At 39.5% G+C, this 17,306-nt stretch overlaps 1 long non-coding RNA gene across 1 annotated transcript in view; it reads left to right on the forward strand.

Annotated features, from left to right (window-relative positions):
• The window catches only part of LOC130846643 (uncharacterized), a 172,635-nt gene that overhangs the window by 73,016 nt on the left and 82,313 nt on the right, over positions 1-17,306 (forward strand). The window contains exon 2 of the long non-coding RNA XR_009051598.1: positions 8,389-8,443. This is a non-coding gene — a long non-coding RNA (uncharacterized LOC130846643). The remainder of the gene's footprint in view (positions 1-8,388; positions 8,444-17,306) is intronic.

The raw sequence follows: 17,306 nt of genomic DNA on the forward strand, positions 1-17,306 counted from the left end.
GCAGCATCTTGGGCTTAGGTGGGGGGTGGGTAGGTAAAGGAGAGAGCTCATCTCAGAGTTAAGTTGTCTTGTTAGACTATCTGGGCCCCTTCCCGAGATTTTTTTGTGTGTTCTCTTTCTTCAGCTTCTCTACATATCATTCGAGGTGTGTTGAACATCTGCTCAGTAGCACCTATTGCCCTAGGGCACTCACTTTGGCTCAGGTCTGCCCTGTCATTCATTTTCTCCATTTCATACGTTTCTAGCAATGGTTCCGGTCAGGAGAGGAGGAGGTTAATGTTAACTACTCTGCTTGCTGCTCTCCAGGTCTGCAGCTATTAGTGAGAATTTTCAATATTGTGTTAAAATCAACAGTTTAAATTCTTAAGGGAAAGGATGAGGGATTGTTCAGAAATGGATTTGTGCTGAGCCTCTTCTCTTTGTTCCAAAATGTCTCATATTGAAACTTAACTTAGATTATGATCTTTTTTGCATTTGGCTTCTGTCATGAAGAAATTTTGCCTTATCTGTTATTATTTTTTTCTCATTCTGCTGGGTATCAAGGACAAAAATTCAATCTGCCATCTTAACATGACACCAAGTAATTTTTTAGTGATTCTACATGGCTCACTATTCGTTTGGTTTGAATAGAATTTCATTTTAAGAAGTTTGAAGATGAGGAGGAGATAGCAAGACCTGAGTTACAGTGAGGTTGTATATGAACCTGTAAACCTATAATGTAAGTTATTAAAAATTATTTCAACACATGCATATTGAACAATGCCCATTTGAAAATGGGAACAAAATGCATTGACAAAACAGCAATTTCTGATGATAGGAAAACCATGTTTTTGTTAGATAATCTTCAAGAATTTTTTGTTTGTTTCAAAACATCTAGATTTGTTCATCTAGAAGAGAAACTGACACAATTAGTAAAGATCTAGGAACATCAAAATCAAACCAGAAATCAGTTTTGAACCTGTATTTCAGACAAGTGTGTGTCCTCCACAAGATGATGTCGTGATGGTTGGTTCTTGGGGCCTGGAGTACCTCTCCTGGAACTAAGAAGTGAGGAAAGTAGAGTTACACTGCAAAGTCAATGCTGATGCAGCCTAGGAAAGATGTGAAAAGTGACTTAGATGAAGAAGCCTAGCATCTAGGCTTGTAAGATTGTAACCTAGTATGCACTTATTTGAAGAAATAATGTGTCTAAAGAAGAGGGCTTGGTTCGTATGGGAAACATAGGAAAAAGAATCACCAAGGAACACTTTTCTTTTATCCTATAACAGCTCTGTCCCTGGGCGCAGGAGAATTTATCATCAGACTTTCAGAAATTCCAGTCCAAAGGCAAGAGTGTCCCTATTGTGAGCCTGAGGTTAAAACATGGGCTTTATCTAACTCCCCCTTTTCTGATTCCATGTCCTCACAACAGTTTTCTGGTTCTAGTGAAGGTCTGCTCACGCAGAGAGAGCATGCAGAAAATATACAGATTTTAAATATTTCTGAGTCTTTTGCAGTGATTTCTCATGGTAATGAGTGGCTTCTGATTACCATTTGGTTTTCCCTGACTACAGGGAGCAAAGGAGATTGTTATGCCAACCTGAATAATTCCAATCTGTGTGACATTTCTGTTTCTCACGTTAAATTAATATAGTGCCACCCCGATACCTTCCTCAGGTCATCTGTACATTTTAGTTAGGGTGAGACAGTATTTTTTGATCTGATCCCCCCTAGACATTGACAAGAGTGAGCTGGCCTTCTCCTAAATAACTCTGATTCGATTTCTGTCTTCCATCCCTCTCTATCCCTATATCAAACACAGTTCTACATTTGATTAATTCGTCTGTATTAAAATGTGTAAAGACCAGATAAAATTTTAAATACTCTGAAGAAAATTTATATAAAATTTTTTGGACCTCATTTATCTTTACATTTTATTTTGGAACGAGAAGAGAAGCATGGGGAAACTGAAACAATCTCTTGCAAAGGTCGTTTTTATGTTGGGGACCTGTGTCTCCTGATTTGAAGTGTAATGCTCCCTCCACTAAATTTCCTGTCCAGCCTAATGGTACTGAGGCTATTAGTAGAAGCAAAAGGTGACTGTGTGAAACAGTGGGGCTAGCACAGGGCATGGATATTTGCAGAGAACCCAAAGGCGAACTTGCTCCCCTGTTCACTGCTCCAGCACTGCAAATGCTTGTTCCCACGGTGGTCTTGCTTGTCTCAGATCGACCTGTTCTTTAGAAAAGCCGGATGATGTGATAAAAAGCACAGAAACAAAGATTGACGAATCAACATTTGAGCCATTTCAGAATGCTGAGAAGGAGATTTTATTGAAGCTGGGTGCCTTAATAAACCTACTCAGCGAACACTATTTCATATAAACATAACCCCAGTTATGAAATTTCAGAAGAAGCCTTGTTACCTAACAAAATCAAGACTGATAGTTTAATCAAAAAGTTGGATGAGGCAGGGAGTTTGTTTTTTAAAAAAGCATTAGAGGGGCTTCCCTGGTGGCACAGTGGTTAAGAATCCGCCTGCCAACGCAGGGGGACATGGGTTCAAGCCCTGGTCTGGGAACATTCCCACATGCTGCGGAGCAACTAAGCCCGTGCACCACAACTACTGAGCTCACGTGCCACAACTTCTGAAGCCTAGAGCCCGTGCTCTGCAACAAGAGAAGCCACTGCAATGAGAAGCCCATGCACCACAATGAAGAGTAGCCCCTGCTCTCTGCAAATACAGATAGCCCGCAGGCAGCAACGAAGACCCAACGCAGCCAAAAAAAAAAAGCATCAGAAAACCCAATGCCTATATGTACCTATAACATGTCATATTAAATTTATAAATTCCAGACTTTTTTAAAGTGCAAGTTTACCAATTAGTTTACCAATTATCATGTTTCTTACATAAATGACATCCAAGATGCATCATGTCCATTGTCCAAATTTTAGCTTATTTAAAGAGAGGTGCAAATTTAAAGATGACTCTGACATAATCTGAGAGCAGAATTCATAGCAGAATCCATGTAGAATTCTATTTCTCCCCTCAATGGTTTTTCGTTATCAATATCAAGTTTTTAATGTGACTCTCCTTTCTGAAATCATCTTTATAAAACACTCATTCTAATTCTCATAGAAACAGCAATTATTTTCATTCCCATGTTGGGATATTTATATAAAATTGAATATAATACATTGTTACAATAACAAGCACAACAGGTCTGTATAAACTCTGACTCTTGATAAATAGGAAATTGTCCTTTGTAGCCTAAGAGTAATCCAACAGTGGTGAGAATGCAGTATACTCTGGGGATCAGTGATCAAAAATAGAGCATATCCATGAATCTAGATGGTCAGCTAGTGTGGAGGTCAGATAAGAGAACTTCTCCTCTATGGGTGTCAGAAGTTATCTGGTCCAAAGTTAACTCACTCTGCAGTTAAAACAATTGGACTGCCGACAGGTGAAGTGACATGCAGCAGGTCACAGAGTAAGAGACCTTTTATCAAATTCTCTGTTTCCTGACTCCTAGTCCAACACTTGGTATTCTTTTGTGGTGATTAAGTTTGCATAGTCTTTTTTTTTTTTTTGCCTGTTCTATTGGGATATAACTGACATATAACATTGTATTAATCTGAGGTGTATGACATAACAATTTGATATGTGTATATATTGTGAAATGTTCACCACACTGAGTTTATTAACATCCATCACCTCACAGTTACAAAATTTTTTTCTTGTGATGAGAACTTTTAAGATCTACTTGCTTAAGAAGGGAGGGAATACGGGGATATGTGTATAAAAACAGATGATTGAACTTGGTGTACCCCCAAAAAATAATAAAAAGATCTACTTGCTTAAGAACTTATACAATATAGTATTAACTCCTGTCATTATGCTGTATTACATCCCCAGAAATTTATCTTATATCTAGAAGTTTGTATCTTTTGACCACCTTCACTGTTTCCCCCACCCCACCCCGTTCCTGTGCTCTGGAAACAACCAATCTGTTCTATGTTTTTATGAGTTCAATTTTTTTATATTCCACATACAAGTGAGATCATATGGTATTTGTCTTTCTCTGTCTGACCTGTTTAACTTAGCATAATGTCCTCAAGTTTCATCCAAGTAATCACAAATGATAGAATTTCTTTTTGTCTTATGGCTGAATAATAATCCTCTGTATGTATATATATATATATATATATATATATATATATATATACACTACATTTTCTTTATCCATTTCATGGACACTTAGATTGTTTCCATGTCTTGGTTAATGTAAATAATGCAGCAGTGAACATGGAGGTGCACATATCTCTTTGAGAAAGTGTTTTCATTTTCTTCAAATAAGTACCCAGAAGTAGAATTGCTGGATCACATGGTAGTTCTATTTTTAATTTTTTTAGGAACCTCCATATTGTTTTCCACAGAGGTTGCATCAATTTACTTTCCTATCAACAATGCACAAGTGTTCTCTTTTCTCAATACCCTCACCAACACTTATGTCAAATCTTTTTGATGACAGACATTCTAAAAGGTGTGAAGTGATATCTCATTGTGGTTTTGATTTACATTTCCCTGATGGTAAGTGATGTTGAGCACTTTTCATGTCCCTATTAGCCATCTGTATGTCTTCTTTGGAGAAATGTCTATTCAGATCCTCTGTTCATCTTTTAAATGAAATTTTTTTTTTTTGGTTTTATGAGTTCTTTATATATTTTGGATATTACATAGATAATCTTCAAATTCTCTCACATTTTGTAGCTTGCCTTTACATTTTATCGATAGTGTCCTTTACTGTGTAGAAGCTTTTTAGTTTGATGTAGTCCCATTTGTTTATTTTTGTTTTTGTTGTCTTTGCTTTTGGTACCAAATCTCAAAAATTATCACTGAGACAGATATCAAGGAGCTTACTATCTATGTTTTCTTCTAGGAGTTACATGGTTTAGGTCTTACATTCAAGTCTTAAATCCATTTTGAGTTAATTTTTTTGTATGGTATAAGATAGGGATTCTCTTTTCCTTCCTTCCTTCCCTCCTCTCTTTTCCTTCCTTCCTTCCCTCCTCTCTCTTCCTTCCTTCCTTCCTCTCTCCTCCTTCCTTCCTCTCTCCTCCTTCCTTCCTCTCTCCTCCTTCCTTCCTCTCTCTTTCTTCCTTCCCCTTCCCTCCTTCCTCTCTTTCTCCTCTCCCTCCTCCCTCTTTCCCTTCCCTTCCCTTCCCATCTCTTCCTTCCTTTCCTTCCTTCCTTCTTTAATTTTTAATGTGGCTGTCTAGTTTTTTCAACACAATTTGCTGAAGAGACTATCCTTTCCCCATTGTATATTCTTGGCTCCTTTGTTGTAAATTAATTGACAATATATGTGTGGATTTCCAGGCTCTCAATTCTGATCCATTGATCCATGTGTCTGTTTTTATGCCGGTATCATACTGTTTTGATTACTCTAGTTTTGTAACACAATTTGATACCATGAAGTATGATGTCACCTGTCTTGTTGCTCTTTCTCAAGATTTCTTTGGCTATTTGGGATCTTTTGTAGTTCCACACAAGTTTTTGGATTGTTCTATTTATGTGAAAAATGCCATTGGAATTTTGATAGGAATTGCATTGAATTTGTATGTTGTTTTGAGTAGTATGAACATTTTAATAATATTAATTATTCCAATTAGCATGGGATATCTTTCCATTTATTTATATCTTCAATTTCTTTCATCATTGTTTTATAATTTTCAGTGTACAGATCTCTCACCTCCTTGGTTGAATTTATTCTAGGTATTTTATTTTTGATGCAATCATAAAAGGGATTGTTTTCTTAATTTCTCTTTCTGATAGTCTGTTATTAGTATATAGAAATGCAACTGGTTTTTGTGTATTGATTTTGTGTCCTGCAACTTTATTGAATTTTGGTTTTTGGGGAGAGTCCTTAGGTTTTTCTATATACAATATCATGTCATCTGCAAATAGAGACAGTTTTTTTTTTTTTTTTCCTATTTGAATGCCCTTTCTTTTTCTTGCCTAATTGCTCTAGCTAGGACTTCTGGTACTATATTAAATAAAAGTGGTGAGAGTGAACATCCTTAACTTGTTCCTGTTCTTAGAGGACAAGCGTTCAGCTTTTCACCAGCGAGAATGATGTCAGTTGTGGGCTTGTCATAATGGCCTTTATTGTTGATGTATGTTCTCTCTATACCCAGTTTACTGAGAGGTCTTTTTTTTTTTTTTTTTTATCATGAATGAATGTTGAATTTTGTCAAATGCTTTGTCTGGATTTGAGATAATCATATGATTTGTATCCTTCATTTTGTTAATGTGGTATATGACATTGACTGAGTTGTGCATCCCAGGAATATATCCCATTTGATCATGGTATATGATCCTTTTTATGTATTGTTGAATTTGGTTTGCTGACATTTTGTTGAGGATTTTTGCCTCTCTGTCCAGCAGGGCTATTGCCTGTAAGTTTCTATTTTTGTGGTGTCCTTGTCTGGTTTTGGTATCAGGGTAACTTTAGTAAACAAACATCCTTGTAAAATGAGTTGAAGATGTTCTTTCCTCTTCAATTATTTTGGAAGAGTTTGGGATGGATTGGTATTAATTCTTCTTTAATGCTGGGTAGAATTCACCAGTATAGGATTTACCAGTGTAACTACCTGGTCCTGGGCTTTTGCTGTTGCTGGGAAGTTTTTGATTACTAATTCAATCACCTTACTAGTAATTAGCCCGTTCAGATTTTCTGTTTCTTTATGATTCAGTCTTGTGTGTTTCTAGGAATGTATCAGTTTCTTATAGGTCCAATTTGTTTTCACATAATTGTTCATAATAGCCTTTCATGATTCTGTGTATTTCTGTACTGTCAGTTGTCTCTTCTTTGTTTTCTAATTTTATGTATTTCAGTCCTCTTTTTTCTTGTTTAGTTAAAGTTTTGTTGTTTTTTTTTTAATTAATAAAACTGGCTCTTAGTTTCATAGATCTTCTCAGCTGTTGTGGGAAGACATTCAGGAGTCTTTCTGAAACCTTGAAAATGTTAAAGTATGTGGGCCAAGTGATGGGATTCAGAATGTCCTGCTTGAGCAGTGGAGGAGCTGAGGGTGCGGGGCGTGGAGACTATGGGGGCATAGGCAGAGGATTGGCCCTCTCTGGGGGCACAGCCCCTTTCTCACTTGTACCTCATATCACCCTGTTTGGCCCTGAAGGATGGCTGGTTAGCCAAAGACGGGTAAGATTCCTCAGGGAAGGAACAACCTAAGACAGGCACAGCCGCAGAGGGGCCAACAGGGGTGGGGCACAGACCCCTAATATCTGAGAGAGGTCTCCTTCCCCCAGGGCTGTTTTGCTCTCCACGCCCAGCTCAAATCCACACCTGCTCAACTCGGACCCAGGAGGCAAACAAAGATCATTGCCCCAGTCATGTGAGGCCTTTGATTGTTTATGGGATTAACCTGGGAGTGTTAGCCAAGAACTCAATAAAAGCCACGTGGGATGAATCAGCAAGGCTCTTGATCCTAGAGGTCTTGAGTCCCCGGGCCCCATCTTTCTCTTCAGTGTGTGTCTGTGTTTTCTTCAAGCTTGTGGCACCCGTCACTCACCTCGAGTCACCAAGCTGGTCTCGGCAAGCTGTCTTTTGGGTTTCTGTTTCATTTATTCCCACTCTGATCTTTGTTACTTTCTTTCTTCTATGACTTTGGGCTTTGTTTGTTCTTTTTCTCCCCTAGTTCCTTGAGGTGTAAACTTAGGTTATTTGAAATGCAGTGTTTCTTTAAAAGGTTTTTTTTTGTTTTTAACATTTTTTATACAATTTTTAAAGGTTACTTTCCATTTACAGTTATTACAAAATATAGGCTATGTACCTCATATTGTACAATACATCCTTGAACCTTACACCCAATAGTTTGTACCTCCCACTCCCTCACCCATATGTTACCCTTCCCCCACCACTGATAACCACTAGCTTATTTTCTGTATCTCTGAGTCTGCTTCTGTTTTGTTATATTCACTAGTTCATTGTATTTTTTAGATTCCACAAATTAGTGATATCATACAGTATTTGTCTTTCTCTGTCTGACTTATTTCACTTAGCATAATACCCTGCAAGTCCATCCATGCTGCTACAACTGCCAAAATTTCATTCTTTTTTTATGGCTAAGTAGTATTCAATTTTATATATATGACATCTCCTTTATCTGTTCATCTGTTGATGGATGCTTAGGTTGCTTCCATATCTTGGCAATTGTAAGTAATGCTGCCTTGAACATTGGGGTACATGTATCTGAAACATTATTTCTTAATGTAGGCATTTATTACTGTGAACTTCCCTCTTAGAACTACTTTTTTTGCATCCCATAAGTTTTGGTATGCTATATTTCCATTTAGATTTGTCTCAAGATATTTTTTTGTTTTCTCTTTCAGTTTATTCTCTGACCCATTGGATGTTCAGTGCATGTTGTTTAATCTCCACATATTTGTGAGTATTCTGGTTCCCTTCTTGTAATTGATTCCTAGTTTTATAACATTGTGGTCAGAAAAGATGCTTGCTATGGTTACAATCTTATTAAATTTATGGAGACTTGCTTTATGGTCTAACATATGATCTATTCTGGAGAATGTTCCATGTGTGCTTGAGGAGAATATATATTCTGTTACTTTTGGATAGAATGTTCTATAGATGTATGTTAAGTCCATCTGGTCTAATGCGTCATTTAGGTTCAATATTTTCTTATTGCTTTTCTGTCCGAACAATCTATTCTTTGTTGGAAGTGGCATATTGGTGTCCCCTCCTAGTATTATATTGCTGTCTATATGTCCCTTCAGGTGTGTAAACATTTGCTCTATATATTTAGGTGCTACTTTGTTGGGTGAATAAATATTTACAAATGGTATATCCTCTTTTTGAACTGACCCCTTGAAAATGTTTTAAAAATATTTTTTAATTTGTTCAGTTTTTGTATGCATCGTCAGTGGGGAAGTTTGGTATAATTCTTCATTCTGCTATTAATGAATGCTGTGATTATCTTCTTGCAATGACCTGATATTTTTTTTCTTTGGAGTGTTCTCAGTTATTAATTTGTAGTTTTATTATGATTCCATTTCTTCTATTTCCTTGGGTTAATTTGATCATTCTGAACTTCTTGATATGGATGCTTAAAATTAACTTTCAGTCATTTTTCTTTTCTAAAATATGTTTATGGGGTTATACATTTTCCTTGTAAATGATGCTTTAGCAGGACCCTACACATTTTGATATATAGTATTTTCATCATTGTTCTGTTATTTTCTGGTTTCCATTATAATTCCTTCTGTGTTTATGAATTTTTTCTTAATTTGCAAACATATGGTGATTTTCTAGTTATTATTTGTTATTGATTTCTAGCCTAAACTGCATTATGGAGAGAGAACATACTGAAACTGAACATTGAAATCCTTAGACATTTGTTGACACTTGCTAAAGTCCAGTATATGATTGATTTTATAAATGTTCTATATGGACTTGAAAAGTTCACTGTTTCAATGATTGCAGTATTCTATGTATGCATATATTAGGTCAAATTTATTAATGTTCAAATCATTTATATACTTGTTTATTTTTTTCCTGCCTGTTCTATCAATTTCCAAGAGACATATGTTTAAATCTTCCAACGTGATTATCAGTGTGAGTTTGTGGTTTTGAAATTTCTGGTTTTGTAACTGTTTAAGATTGTGTTATGAGGGAACAAAAGTGTAAAATTTAAAATTTTCTGGTAAATTAAATATTTTATCACTATCAAGAAGCCCTCTTTTAACTGCCAGCCAAGAAAAAATGGAAAGGTAGAACATGTTTTAGAAGGAGGTGGGGGGTGGGGAACAGGCCTGTACACTTAAATTGGATATTGTCCCAAGGTGATAGTAGTTATATTGGAATACTTGCCCCATTCATGATTTGAGGCTCAGCAACTGGCTTAGAATAGGCTATAATGACTTGCAGGCTTTGTGATCATGCATAGAGGAGTGCTGAGTAAGTGTCATCCTAGAGGATGACAGAGTTCTTGCCAGACTCCTGGAATTACAGGCATGTCTAAATCTCCACATCAGCCTTAAGCCCTTGGGCTATCAGTCCTTAACTGTCCTAGGGTAAGTTACTTTTTAAACCAGAAATGAGTGCTATAGCTCTTTTGAGTTATAAGTGTTAGAGCTCTTAGATTCAAATTAAAGAGTAAATATGCAAAAAAAAAAAAAAAAAAAAAAAAAGCCCTCTTTATTTTCAGTACATTTTTTTGGTTGTTGTTTCAAAATCTCAATCTATCTGTTTGACAAAGTATTTAAAAGAAAAAATAGGTACTGTTGCTTTCAGAAATGATTTTCTCCTCCAAATTCCCTTCTACAGCAAGAAAGAAAAAAGCCATAGCTTTCTGGTTAAAGACGAATCACACTTTGGAACTGGAGAGACCTGGGTTATTATTCTGCTTCTACCACTTATTAGTTATGAGACTTTGAACAAGTCACCTAACTTCTCTGAATCTCAGCTTCTTAATTTGTAAGATAGACAAAACAACAGCACCTACTGATATTGGGTCAATGAGAGAATGGATGTAAAGTGCTTACCATGGTGCCTGGTATATGGTAAATTTTATCTGTGATTATCTTCTTGTGATGACCTGATGTTTTCTTTGTAGAATTTTCAGTTCCTCTTATTAGGCGACATTCAAAGCACCCAGCTGGGCATGTGTGCCATGTCTCCAGGTAGCTGGTGGCTGCTTAGTAGCATCATTTTGTGTTCTTATTATTAGTCTAGCTTCCAATGAGAAGGTTTCCTGACCCCATCCCTGCCAGACATCAGTGTGCCCATAAACCTTCTCACTGTATTCCGGTAGCAAAGTTAAGTTGGGGAACTCCCTGATTCATTCTTTAAGATTTTCACTGTAGATTCCTCTTGACCTTTTCTTTGAGCTGGGACTATGCTTGTCATTTAAGAACAGTTCAGATGATGCTTCTGAGATGAGTGGTTTCACAGAAGACTCCATCTGGCAACAAATGGGATACGGAACTTCCATGTATTGTCTGTGCAGCCAGAATTGGTCCTGCTATTTATTTATTTATTTATTTTTATTTTATTTATTGGCTGTGTTGGGTCTTCATTGCCACACACAGGCTTTCTATATTTGCAGAGAGCAGGGGCTACTCTTCATTGTGGTGTGTGGGCTTCTCAGTGCAATGGCTTCTCTTGTTGCGGAGCACAGGCTCTAGGCACACAGGCTTCAGTAGTTGTGACACATGGGCTCAGTAGTTGTGGTGCACGGGCTTATTTGCTCTGTGGCATGTGGGATCTTCCCAGATCAGGGCTTGAATCTGTGTCTCCTGCATTGGCAGGCAGATTCTTAATGACTGTGCTACCAGGGAAACCTTTGGTCCTGGTTTTGATTGTGAAGTACTTTACCTTTCCTGCAGGATTTTTTTTCTCTTTGGACATGTGGAGTTACCTAGAATCTTCACTCGTCAACTCTGCTAAAGAGTGAAAGGACCTCATTGCATCCCTCCTACACTGTCAGCTCCTCGCTTTCCTCACATTTGATTTCTCATGCTTTCCCATTCTTGTGCTAGAATATACAGGGAGCAATGCAGGTCAAAAGACAGACTTTAGGAAAGAACTAGGGAACTTGCTTTAGTGATAAACAGCCAGTAGCCAGTGACTCTAACATAATAGCTATACCAGTTAAGAATTGAATTCAGTAGCAAAATAAGCTCCTGCAACCCAATAACATGGCTTAAACAAGATAGTTTCTTCAATTTCATATAAAAGATGTCCAGAGATAGGTAGTCCATGGCTGGCATGATGTCCTTAGAAAACGAAACTCTGCTCTTTATCCTAGTCCATGGCTTCTAGTTTAAGGTCACTTCATGAGCCAATATGGCTGCTGGATATCCAATTATTACGTCTTAATTACAGGCTAGAACAAGGAGAAAAGACAAAAACAGAAAGGTGCTGTTCCACTGTATCAGCTTTCTTTGACGTTCCCATCCTGTGCTAGGATCTCTTTGGCTAGAACTTTATCACATGGCTATGCTTAGTTGCAAGGGAGGCTGGGAAGTGTAACATTTTATTCTGGGCAGCACAGTGCCTAGCTAAAGTTTTGGGCTCTGTTACCGAGGAGAAGAAGGAGGATGGATATTGGGTAGTCAAGCAGCAGTCTTTGTTACAATGGTATTTGGCTATAGTGACTTGACTGCAGTTCATGACTCCATATGACTCCACCCCAATCTCATCCAGGTTTGGGAACAAACTCATCTTTCTGAAATAAAGCCTCGATAGTACCTTCATTACTTTATCTTTCTTGGAAAGAGGTTTCTGTTTAAAAATATCAAATACCACAAAAGAGCCACTGTAAATTACCAGAGTGGTCATGCCCAGCAAAGTCAATTAATTTCTCTGGGGAAAAAAATGTCAGAGTAGAGTAAGATCTGGATACTGCAGAGCGTCCTGTGTGTCTGCCCTTAGTGCATGCACACCGTCTCTATAACTGCAGTGTTTGTTCCAGAGCCCAGGCTGTAGGAAAATCCACATGGTGCACATAGAAAGCAGGTGACATGGCAGGTTCCACAAAGGTAAGACTTTTCCCCAAGTCTCCTTGTTCAGTACCCACTTGATATGAGTGGTGAACGGATTATACTTTTTCAAAGAACGGTCATACCTATCAGTGTCAAATACAAGGTTGTTCCTTAGGAATGAAGCCTTTCCTTTCTCATCTTCTTCACGGCCAAATTCTAGAAAGTGTAGCCATCTTTTGCTGACACTGTCTGCACAACCATTTGACGCCTCAGTCCTTACCTAAAGTTTGTGCGACATTTTGGTGATGTTGCTTCTTCTGGCCTTTTGGAAAGCCTTTCCTTCACTGATTGTTGTGACTCACTTCCCTTTGCCTCTTACTTTTCTCGTTTCTGTCATAAACGCATATTCCTCGGACCACTCCGCTGATGTGCCCTAACACTCCATTCTTGGCCCTTCTCTCATTCCCGACCCTCTCTCTTGTGCAATGTCCCCTAGACCTACAGCTCCTCCTCCTGCTAAGTGTTGATGCTTCTGATCTTATATCTTTAAAACAGATATCTCTCCAGAGATCTAGAGAGCTATTTTTCCAACTGCTCGCTGGACATATTTCTACCTGGATTCCCCATTAGTGCTTAAAACTTACCGTGTCTAAAATGGAGTTCTTCAACTCCTCCTAGCCATCATTCTCTTAAACCTTTCCTTTCTCCTGTATTCTCTGTCTATCTTGGTGAACCCCCATCTCAAAGCCAGCAACCTGGGAGTCATCTTTTACTCTCGTCTTTCCATAAGCTCTCTCCATATCTAAACAATCACCAAGATCTCTTCCTTGAGTCTCTCATGCCACCTGTTCCCTTGCAGGCCACCACTGTCCTCACTCAGGCCTTCATTCTTTATCACATGGGATATCACTGTGACCACCTCCTGACTGCCTCTATTTAACCCAGGCTGTCCTTCAAATTGCCACCAGAGTGACTTTTTATGTTACTTCTCTGAATAACATCCTTTGAACTTCCCATTGCCCGTAAGATGCCATTCAAACTCCTCAACATAGTATTCAGGGTAGTCCCTCGCAGGATTCCTTTGTATGAACAAGAAGACACCTCTTTGAAGTCCAGCAGAAAGACGGCTTGGTGAGTGGAGCATGCCTTTACGTGAGAATGAGGTTCCCTTTCCATTGGAAGGGTGCAGCCCTGAACAAGGGCACAGGACTTGGCTAGCAAACTTGGGCTAAACTCATTCCATGCACTTGTCAGCTGACTTCTAGCCACATCTACACACGTAGTGGGGGTGTATGGTCAGACTCCAGCATGTTAGATTCTTTGCAAAGTCTCTCCTGCCTGCATGATGGGCCTGTGCCTTTCAGGAATCTCTCTTCCTCTAGCACGCATGATTAGCTCCTACTTATCGTTCAAGACTTGCTTTAAGCATCGCCACCTCCTGGGAGGCTTCTCTGCCCTCACAGCCTGAATTAATTGCCATCACTCAGTGCAGCCCTAGCACCCAGTCTATATGTCTGTCATGTCCTGTTGTCAGGCTGTTGTAATGATTAACTTTTACATTTGTCTCCTTCTCTACTTTGTGAACAACTTAAGGGCAGAGGGTAATGCTTTATGCATCTTTATATTCCTGACCTGGCTTGTGTAAATTCTCACTGAATTAATTGTAGGGCAACTGCCAGAAATTAAACAAAACCTCAGATTCTATCCAGGTTTAGACAGAACTATAGGGCTTACATTTATTATTAAAAAATTAAGAAAATACTAGTACTATTTAGTGATGCAAAACCATTACAAAATGCTCCAGAAAGGAACTGTCATTTCTTACTTACGAGCAAAGGCGTGAATAGGAGAGGGCAAATGCTGACAGTAGGCAAGGAAAGCACTGGTCTTTCAAAAAGCATATTAAGGGCCTTAAGGCAAAATTTAAGAGGTGGCCAGACGCAGGAGACAGCTGCGATGTGAACAGGGCACATGAGCTAAGAAGAAACTTGAATTAAGCCTAAGAGCAGACAGGGGAGCTTCTGTTTAAAACCCACCCTTGCAATTGACTGGATGTTTGACCTCTGGGCAAGTCATTAACCTCTGTGTCTTAGTTTCCACATCTGTAAAGTGGAGATAATAATGCTTCCTTACTTCAAAGAGTTATAGATTAATCAATGTCTGAAAAATGTCTCTAACTTGGGAAGCTGTATGTAAATATCCAGTGTAGCAAGTAGGAAAGTCAGGTATAAATACTAGAGAAATAAATCTGAGCCTTCTTTTAACTTATTGAAAATGTTAAAATATGAAAAATAATTGCTAGTGTCCTTATCCTGAAAAATGTTACTAAGGAAATAGCGGTTAGATTTGTATACGGGGAAAAATGTCCTTTTAATGGTTACAAGTCTCCCCGCCCCATGCGACTCCAAAGCAGAGGTGTCTGCTGAGGTTTGTGAATTCCCAGTGTGTGGGGACCAAGGCCTCTTGCGTGACTCAATAGGAACTACAAAAGCTGCCCGTGCCAGGAGGACTCTGCCAGTGTAGGTTACTGTCGGCTTCCTCGGGGTGGGCTGTGAACTTACAGCTTCTGTGAGCTGCCTCATTTCTCCCCTCCTCGCCCACGGCGCAGCTTCCATCTCCAGGGAGAGGAGGGCGGGGGCTTACCCAAGTCCAGCACAGGCCTCTGAGCGCTTCCATCACAGGCTGACGTGCGCTTTTTGGATCATGTAATGTGATGCGCAAATGAAAATGTTAAGAATTTATAGTCAGTCCTTCCCCAGCTTTCGAAAAAGGAAAGGCTTCTCCAAAGGACCTTTGGCTTATTGGCTGGCTTGAGGGCCGCCTCTCGCTGAGTGGGGTGACTGGGGAGAGGGGGGAGAAGGAAAGGAGGGGGCGTGGCCAAGGAAGTCAAACTGTGCCCTGGGAGAAGCAATGAAATGACCCTAGAGGAACCCTTCTGTGCAGGAGGGAGGGAGGCCGGCATAAGACCGTCGGGGTGAGGAGAGCAGCACTCACCAGAGGGGTGCCTCTGGGGTGGGGGGGAGGGAGCAGGAGGGAGACTGGCCGGCTTGTGAAGACAAGGGTAGGCTGGGGGAGAAAGAGGCTTTGAAGGGCGGATTTATCAGCTTTCTGCGCCACGGACTGGACTCCTATCTTTCTTCTTCCCATCCCATCGCCCCTTCTTTTAATGAGTTTATGTATGAAATGACTGGTCTTCAGGCATGGTGACTTACCGTAGACCAGGTACGTTCAAGAAACTGGAAGGTGTTAATGAGAGCGGTGGAGACCTCGGACGAGGTTTTTGAGGAAGGATGCGGGTACCTGAAGGCCAGAGCTGCCTGGAGGGTTGCCTGGGTGCTGGGGGCTGGTCAGACTGAGTCGAGCTCCCCAGGGTCAGCAGTGCTGCCTCCCCGACCTGTTCTGCTCACTGCTGGGCACCAGCCCTGCCTTTTCCTTGACACGGTTTGATGCCAAGGAGAAGAGAATCTGATCTAAGTGCAGGCCATACGTCCCCAAGGGCTGCCCTCAAGGGTGAGGTGTGACTCGGGGACTCGCTGGTTTGTCTCAGGTGCTTGAGCTGGTATCTCCTTTCAAGGAGTTTGTTCTCTCTCTTCCTTGTTCTCGCCAGTTGGAAGCAGAGGCCAATTAGAAAGCTCTCTCGTACAAGGAGTTAATGGTAAGCACCACTGTGTTACGGATCTAACCCTATTGTGCAAGCTTTTATCTGAAGATGGTACTTGCTCTATGTATTTTGCTACTTTTTTTTTTGAATTGTGAGATGCACCTGTTATCCGGGGAGAGTAGGCCCATGACCTTAAGTGATATTATATTACTCAGTAGAGCAGTTTGACTGTGGGTGATTTACGAGAAGCACAAACTGTTACCGGGTTTGGAATGATTAACCTTCTGTAATAGTTTAGACCTGAACATTCTGAGCAGTTCTATTCCTGACTCATATACAGACCTGGGTAGGGTATTTACACCTGTTCTGAGTTCCATCCCCACCTCCATTCAGCTCTTCCAGTTGAAGGAGGGAGGACTCCAGCTTGATGAACATATATCACCATTATTTAAAAAGGGGGCACATTATTGCAAGGCTGTTATTTCCTTGGCCTTCAAAGACTCTTTTTTTTTTTTTTTTTTTTGTATTAGTACTGCCTGATATGGAATAAAACTTCCATCTGTTTTTATCTTCCAAATAAGATCTTTTCAAAGATGCTTCTCTGGAATAATTAATTCTCCCCCCACCCCTCCATCTTTCTCAATGCATTTAATTTGAACTTTCTTAATGAAAACTCATCTCTCATAAACGCTGGGTTGGCCTATTTCGTGTGTGTCTGCTCTGTCCTGCTTTGAGTGATGTGTAAATAAGAGGCAATCTGGTGATGAGTTTTGCTTGTGTGGTGCGGAAGGGTGGAGAGGGAGGAGGCTTTGATGAATAGAGGCGACCAGAAAATGTACTTGATAATAACATGGCCATGATTGATGTTGTAATTCCTGAAAAATTATCATTGTGATATAATTATTTGTTTATGAACTGTGCCCTGAGACTCCCAAGTTTGTGATTATTCATGGCACAGATAAAACTCTAAAGTCAATAATTCATCAAGGGTATAATGGCTTTGTTTGGGGGGAGGTAGGGGGGTCACAGGGATATTACATCCTGTTTCTGACACTTCCGCTATAAATCTGAGAACTCCTTCAGTACAAGGAAGAGCCACCTCTACCCTCTGCTCCTTTTTTTTCCTTTCTTAAAGTGGCTTTAGTGGTTTGCATATATTATTTTTAAAACCGAAATTAATTTTATTCTAGAAAAAATTTCAACAGAG

The sequence above is a fragment of the Hippopotamus amphibius genome, chromosome 2 (assembly GCF_030028045.1).
Source record: "Hippopotamus amphibius kiboko isolate mHipAmp2 chromosome 2, mHipAmp2.hap2, whole genome shotgun sequence".
NCBI classification, from domain to species: Eukaryota; Metazoa; Chordata; class Mammalia; order Artiodactyla; family Hippopotamidae; genus Hippopotamus; species Hippopotamus amphibius.